Source organism: Chiloscyllium plagiosum, chromosome 5 (genome assembly GCF_004010195.1).
Source record: "Chiloscyllium plagiosum isolate BGI_BamShark_2017 chromosome 5, ASM401019v2, whole genome shotgun sequence".
Classification (NCBI taxonomy): domain Eukaryota; kingdom Metazoa; phylum Chordata; class Chondrichthyes; order Orectolobiformes; family Hemiscylliidae; genus Chiloscyllium; species Chiloscyllium plagiosum.
Window position 1 is genome coordinate 30406048 of NC_057714.1, and position 8409 is coordinate 30414456.

The window sequence follows — 8409 nt, forward strand, 5'->3', positions numbered from 1 at the left end:
ACGCAGTAAGTGTGAGGAGGTCAGGGTTATAGTGGCGCAGTAAGTGTGAGGGGGCAGGATGATATTGATGCAGTAAGTTTGAGGGGGTCAGTGTGATGGTGACACAGTAAGTGTTGTTAGAAACAAAATCAATAAAATTTAGACGAGACCACCAAACGTGGAAACAAGACAATTTATTACGAACTTGCAAATAAGGGCTTCAACTGCATAAGCAAATTAAGCAAATTAGAACATAGGTTAGTGTACAGTTATACCCTTTGAGCTGATTGAGATCATCTCTCCAGACTCCTAATTACCCAATCTCTCTTCCTATTTCGCCTCTACCCATCTCTGTTCCACACCCATTGCTCCTTTCTTTCCAAGTTTGCAAGTTCCCTCTTGCACGTGCTGTCATAAGGCTAAACTCTTATCTCGATGTTCCCGTTTGTAACTTCTTTCATTATCCATAGGTGCATTCCATTCTTGTACATACATCTTAACAATTTATCTTCTTCATGCTTGGTTTATATGTTTCAGTAATCTTAGTTTTTTGCTGAAACTGTTGTTTTAATAAATCTATAGCAAAAGGAATTATTTTCTTCAATAAATCATTATCAATGTTTGTACTTGATTATCCATAATTATGCACTGAAAAGTAGAGCTATTCTTCCCAGGGTTAATAGTTCTCTTGCTATACCCCTTTTCTGTATGCTTTTTCTATATCTGCAAAAACAACACTTTTCCCCATTTCTAACAATTCCCCCATTTCTTTTCTTAACCATTTGTTGTTTTTGCAATCTTATTTTCTGCCCTCTTTTCATCCTATGGTGTCGAGTTTCACAATCTAGTCATTTTCTGTTCTTCTAAGTTTGTCGTTTTTTTTTCAAACTCTCGGAGTAATCTGTTACTCTCTCTTTCTTGCGCTTGTGCTATTGTCATGACCATTATTGGTTGTTGTCCTCCCAAAGACATTACCAGCTTAGTCATTATCCATTTTAACACATTAAACCCTATCAGTAAACCAACTATTATTAGTAGCACATAAATGCCTAAATTCACTAACCATTTTCCCCGCCTGGTCAATCTCCAGTTACCCCAATCCCATCCCAATCCTTCATCTTTTCTGAGTTCATCTCCAATTTGTTACATTATATACTTCTTTTTTAGTGAGCGGTATTACTGAGGTGGGGATTCCAACTTCCCCATGGTGTGGGACCTCTGCACAGACCCAACAGTCGGCAAGTCCCTCTTTAGCATAATTCTGGCAAAGCGTAGTGAAGTGATTTTTCCCGCTTCCTTGAATAGTTAGTGCTACTAACATTATAATACTATACCAGTATCTACCCATCTCTGAACCCTGCCTACCGTCCTGTCTTAACCTTTTAGGTTTCAGGGAGAGGTGAGTCCACACAGCCCTTACAATCAATAACAATAACAGTGTGTGTGTGTATGTATATATATATATAAAAACAAAGGTTAAAAAAGTCCTTTGTCTCAGTTCATTCTTTCTTTCTTAACTTTCAGAGGGTTGTTTGTAGGATGAGCATGCCACTCCGCCTTTGGGGCGTTCACAGGACCTTTAACGTGCGTGTGATGACTCCACCCTTTCTCAGCAGTCCGGATAGCTCTTTCACTAGTTGGGAGGGTTAGGAATGGTCCCTCCCAGCTCGGGTGCAGTTTGGTATCTTTTTAGGTCTTGATCAGGACACAATCATCCGGTTTTATTCGATGTACTGCAAACTTGAGTGGCAGTGTCTGTACCAACAGGCCTTTATTCCTAAGAATAGACAAAGAAGAGCCAAGCGCCACAATATATTTCATTAAAAACTTATCATTGAACTCTGACCAGCCGTTAGGCAGTCTTTCAACCTCAATAAGGTTTCTCTCTATCCCGTCTACTATAGTATATTAATTGTGCTTTTTACCCTCAATCATCCGGGAGGACTCGTTGATAATCAACCGAGCTACACATGCAACGGTACGTCTCTTAAGTTAATTTGCACTTTAGTCTGATATTCAGTGATATCAAGACAGTCACGTTCTGGATTGCGAGGGGTCATTGAAATGCAGCTGGATTCAAACAACTGTCTGTGACTAACACATGGTCATCCTGTTCTATTAAGACTGTCTCATATTTCAAGCTCCGAGAGTCTGTGAGCCATTGTCCTGCGTTCTGATTTAAGAATTCTTTGCCTTTTACTCCAGAAACCTTGAGATCTTTGTTAGTTAATTTAACTCCGCTAGGTCTAAAACTTAGGGATGATCGTGCTGCTCCCGTATCCACTAAAAACACTGTTTCCTCTCCTTCAGGTCCCACCTTTAAATTTATCAAGGGTTCCCGGTGGGTCTCAGGAGGAGCGGTATCATCAATGATACCGCTTCTCTTTGTCGTCCTAACCTTGGACATTGTCTTTTAAAATGTCCTGTTTTGCCGCAGTAATAACATCCTGCCAGTTGCTTCCTTCCCCTACCATCTGCTCTCTGTCTCTCGCGTCCTTCTTTGTTCTCTGATTGATTCTAACTTTCACGTCCTCATATAACAGATATTCTATCTGTTTTTCACTCCAGCCTTCTAATTTCTGTAATTTCTTTTGTATGTCTGGCCATGATTTAGTCACAAATTGGACCTTTAAAAGTCCCTGTGCTACTGGATCATCGGGATCCATTCCTGAATATTTTCTAGTGGCTTCTTTTATTCCCTATAAAAAGGCTGACGGGGCTTCCTCATTTTCCTGTCTTACTTCAAAGGGTTTAAAAAAATTCTGAGACTTAGGTGCTGTTTCTTGAATACCCAAAATTACAATTTCTCGAAAGTCCCTCATTTTTCCTCTATGGTATTCATTCATAGCCTTCCAAAATGGGTCCACATTAGGGAATTTGTTTTTGGCTGGTATCACTCCCTCACCCACCGGATGTCTCTTTTCCATTCCCTCAGAGAAGCTCTTCTAATCATGCCCCTTTCTTCTCCTGAGCGTACCTGATGTGGAGTGCTGACTACTAAGGCTCACCTAAAAGTAAGTTTCCGACTCTCCCCTACCAATAAGGCTATTGCTACCACTGCCTGCACACACTAATGTAGCTTTCCATTCTTTAATTAACAATTAATTAATGCAGTCATGTTTTAAATTAACCGTGAAACAATATGACAGGTCACTGAGAATGTATGAAGGAATCCTGCCAATTAATATTGATTCAGGCTAACACAATTGCATTATTATAAATATTAATTATTAATTATATATATTATATAATTCAGGATGGAAACACAAGTGATTAAAACATTTTAAAAACTGTTATCGCGCAGTTCTGTTTGTTTACCAGTCACTTGTGACTTCTCATTCTGTTTCTGTAATTGTTTTGCTTGAGCACATTCATTTTTAAGAACCTCAACAGATTCCATAGCACCTTTTACAGTTAATTCAATCCCCAATTTGGTGGCAATATCTCGTCATGAGCACAAAACTGATTCTTCGTGCCTCTCACCACAAAACTGTTGCCATAGTCCAATTAACTTTTTTTTGCGTTACCACTCCCTTGGGCTTAAAATTTAAGGACAACCTTGCTGCCCCCGTATCGACTAGGAAAACTACGTCCGCTTTGTAAGGTCCCACCTTTAAATTTATCAAGGGTTCCTTGTGGGTCCCCGGGGGCAGGAAGTCCTGACACCCCTATTTTTCATCAAGGTTCATAAACGGCACTGCCTTTACTTCCTTTTTCGGATGTGGACACTCTTTCTTAAAGTGACCTGTCTTTCCACAGTAATAACATCCCGCCTGTGGGGATCTCCACTTTGATCCTTGCTCCTGTCTACCAGACCCCTTAACATCTCCTCTCCGATCTCTTCTCCTCCCTTTATTTTCAACATACTGCCCGCCACGATTCCAGTTTCCTTCTCCTTTTAGTTTTGTCCTTTTCTTTCTGCTTCTCATGTTACATTTCCAGATCAATTGCTGAGCTGATTTAACGAATTGAACAGCTTCGGGGCAACTTCATGGCCATTCATCATCAACCAATGTTTTGTTTAGACCTTGATTTTTTAAAAGAAATATTGCAATATTTCTTGCTCCCTGTAATCTCAAATATCAATTTATGCTTGTCTAACTTTAAAGCCATTGCTCAATTAAAATGGTATAGGTCGTTTTAAAAAATCTTCTCATGCATGAATAAATGCCGAATCCAAGGTCGTCGATTTTAACAATAGGATTTTCTTTCTTTTTGATTTATTGCAATCTAATGTTGAACTAAGACTTCAACTGTCCTCCATAAATCACTTTTATGATAAAAGAGATTAGTTAGAAACTAATTGTAAGTTAGTTCTTTCCTATTTTCTCCGGTGTGATTTTTCATCTACTCCACCATCACAATAACCCCCTCTTTTCTTTTCTTGGCCTTTACTCATCTGATAAATCATTTCTCTAACTTCAAATGAAGCTGATCCTGTTAATGCAGATCTTTCTGAGCGCACATCCTGTGCGGAGTAACCGGAATGCCTTAGTCTATCCAATTTATTTTTTACTCACGTTGTGATCGGCATGTCTTGATTATTATGATCTGCCTTTACCAATCGCAAACAAAGCTTTTTCACAATACTTAAGCACAGATGAAAATCAATCAATCATCATATAAAATCAAGCAATCGAGCGGCGCATTCATTTCCTCGTAGTGTGGAGCCAGCACATTGAAGGGGGACTACAGGCCTCAGTCCACACTGTGACAACATTTTGTGATTCTGAGTGAAATCACAGTTAAACCAACAGAATGTAGGAAGTAACATAGATGCTATATTGACAAAGACGGGACCCGTCTGCACCACAGACTATCAATCAAGAACAACGACGATCTTACAACATCATCCTCTAAGTTACATGCCATACGCAGATGAAAAGCTGAAGACTGTGAGAATGTGTTGTGGTCCGCGCTAACAGAACGGCCCAGTGCGAGCGTGCTGCTCATTGACAGTTCCAGGTTTCAGGATGTGTATACTACCCCCGCCAGTGTTCATCGAAACAGAGCTCCATTCTACGCATTGCATATTGATTCGCCTTCCGCTTCCTGTCACTCAATGTATCTGAAATGAATATCTCGTATTGATCCACCCGCGAAATTTACACAGGTGAGGAAACACACTTCTGAAGGTCTGGAAGCTCTTTTCCTGTTCTCTGTCGTTCTGCTATGAACTGCTTCACAAAGTCACTTGCCTGGGCTGGGAATAAACTGGTGCAGGTGAGAGATATCAGTTGTGGTGTGTACCATGCGCATGACGCCCTGCCGTTCGTCCCCACGTTGCTTCACACAGCACTGTCCTCCCAGTTAAATGAAAAGCTTTTGAATGACAAATGGATCAGCATGTGGGAGACAGCATTATGGCACAGACACCGATCCCCATTATTAGGGCATATATCACCGATTATGAATAACCTCAGAGAGATACCACTGACAGAGAGTCCCCGTGGACTCGATGGGTTGTTCAGCTTCTGTCAGCGCGGGAACGCTGATGCCGTCCCTCTCCATGTCTCTGGGACAGAGCTGCTGAGGGAGAACAATGGCTCATGTTAAACCCTCTCCTCCGCGTTTGACTGTCAGCAGCCCCGCAGCTCAGGGCTCGTGGGGATGGCTCTCAGTGAGTGATGGTTTGACGAGGAATCTCTCCATCTGGGAGAGTTGGAGCTCAGATGTTAACTGCTGCACGGTTGTAGCAAATAATCTAACGCCTGTTTAAAAAAAGCCTTTCTGCAGGATGACTGTGTGAAGATGGATTCTGAACACCAAACTGGCTGGACAAAAATACACTCGTTTGAATATACCTGAGGGAAGAATATCCGGAGTACATTTCCCTCTTTCCCACCAGCTCAGCATCTTTCTCTCTGTCTCAGATAAATGATATTTAGAGGAGGTTCGCAATCAAATTTACTCATTTCCAGTGCCGGTGAGAGACAGCTTCAGAACATATCTGTGCTTGCCTCCCCTCACACTGCCTGCAAGTGGAGGGAAATGACTGAATATTCCACCAATGGATATAGCTCATTCCAAGGGGAAGGGACAAACAGCACTTTTCCGTGTGCACGGAGACAGAATGAGAAGGCGATGTTACTGAAATGCTTTGCTGCTTAGAATTCCTGAAGCAAGGTGGGATGTAGCTCTGAGCGGCTCTCAGCTGGTTTGGTGTTGGAAATGCTAACGTGTCACTGGCTTGTTTGTCTCGGGATATGACATTCCCCGAGTTTGTGTTAAACTTGCATGTGCGAGAGCCTTGCTTCAAATCGCTATCGAGCCTTGGTCGTTTGATTTCACTTTTGCCGATTCGCCCTGTCAGCTGTTCGATTAAAAAAACAGATGCCTTTCAGGAGGTTGGTCTCTTTGAAATAAGTTTGAGTTTGGGGCCAGAGTGTCATTGTCGTGAACGTGGTAGAGCAGCACACGTGGTGAAAGCGAAACAACTGTTTCACCCATACAATCCCACTCTGAATAAATCTACCATCTGGATGTTCACACAGCTCTGGGTGTGAAGGTTTAGGAAACAGGGGCACGAAATGAGTGGAGACAGCGCTGAACAGGCTGAAGGGATTCATGCGGTGAATGGGGACTGTCAGCAATAAAGGTGGATTGGAAAGTTGGGTCAGTTCTCCTTGGAGAACCGAGCGCTGATAAATCGCCTGGTTGAAGCCGTCCAAGTGATGAGGGGTTTAGACAATGGAAATAAAGCAGTGAAAATGCTCCTCCGCCTGAAAGGATCGAGAACGATTCGGCACAGATTTAAAGTCATTAGGAACTGAAGTAAAAGTGACATGAGGAGGAAGCTTTTCACACAGGGAGTGGTTAGGATCTGCAAGTCACTATCTGACAGTGACAAAGAGGCAGGTTCAATTGAGTTCTTGAAAACGGTATTCAACGTTTATGTTGAAAGTAGAAATGAGCAGAGTTACAGGGAGAAGGCAAGAGAATGATACAAAGAGAGGGATACTTTTCCTTACTGTGGAGAACCAGCACAGCTAAGGTGGACTGTGACAAAGTTGTCATTCTGAGTGAAATCCCAATCAACTGAATGTTGGGTGTTAGACAGCTGTTATGTTGACAAGGCCGGGACACATCTGCACAACAGAATATTACACAGCATGGCCATGTCACAGGGAGGATGGCGCTGAGAGAATTAGCGTGTTGAAATGCTGCAACTATACCGCCACACAGACGGATAGCAAACCCCGCCAAAAATAATCTCTTCATGCCGGTGTTAGCAAGTCTCACCTTTAACCTATGCTCTCTAAATTTCAACTCACCCCACTCTTGGGATAAAGCAACCTTGAATATTTAGTGTGTCGATATCCCTCATGACTTTATCAACCTTCGATAAGCTCATGGCTCAGCCCCTACGCCGGAAGGAAAATTGTCCCAGCCTATTCAGCCTCGCCCTACAGTCCAACCCTTGCAACCCTAACCACATCCTAGTCTATATTTTGTGAGCACGTGATTTCCTTACTTTTTCAAAGATGCCAATTACGCTGGACAACAACGAGCTACTGGAAATGGAAAGGTGAAGCGTTGAACGGCTGCAAATTTCAGTGGTGGGCGACTTTGAGCTACAGGTGCAGGGAGGGGCAAGTCTCTGTGGTGTAGTGGTTATCGCATTCGTTTAACACGCGAAAGATCCCTGGTTCGAAACCAGGCAGCGACAGTCGTGCTCTCAATGGCAGATTGGCATGAGTGGGGACTTCTTGCTTGCTGCTTTCATCAGCAAACTTGAGCTAGTTCACCCGTGTCTGCTGTAGCAATGTAAAGGAATGCAACTCCATTTAAGTACTATGTGAAGCATTGTTAAGTTTTTCTCCTCCCTGGTTCTGAATATGCGCTGATATTTACACCACCGATGACCATTATGTTGAAGAGTGTAATTCCCGTGCTCTGTTCTTTCCGCTAAAAGCAGTAACGCATTTGCTTTCCTTGCCCCGGCCGCCCGGTTCAAAGCCAAGGAGAAAGCTGATGTGCTGGTGTCAAAGTGCACCACGGATTCCTAATGTAGCCTCTCTATCAAATGTATGCCAAAGCAGTCTCTGAAAACGCATTTGCTTTCCTTGCCCCGGCGGCCCGGTTCAAAGCCAAGGAGAAAGCTGATGTGCTGGTGTCAAGGTGCACCACGGATTCCTAATGTAGCCTCTCTATCAAATGTATGCCAAAGCAGTCTCTGAAAGGCCTCATTTGGAAGCTGTCTGCCGGTTTTCAACGTGTGCAAATCAGCATCAGAATGCCTGAATCATGTTTTGGAGTATTTCACATGTCAGCAGCTCACACCACCAGCAACAGGAATGAATGAATTTACACTCTCAGATGAAGCTCTGAACTTGTGCTATTATAGAGTCACTAATATTAACGTGTGCCCCTGAAATCCCTGCCATGTTGGAACTGAAACCGAGGAAATGATAGAAAGGCTACCGAATG

At 42.7% G+C, this 8409-nt stretch overlaps 1 non-coding gene across 1 annotated transcript; it reads left to right on the forward strand.

Annotated features, from left to right (window-relative positions):
- Positions 1-7575: 7575 nt before the first annotated feature.
- Positions 7576-7648, forward strand: trnav-aac. The gene has a single exon. It is a non-coding gene; the product is annotated as a tRNA-Val (tRNA).
- The last annotated feature ends 761 nt before the right edge of the window (positions 7649-8409 follow it).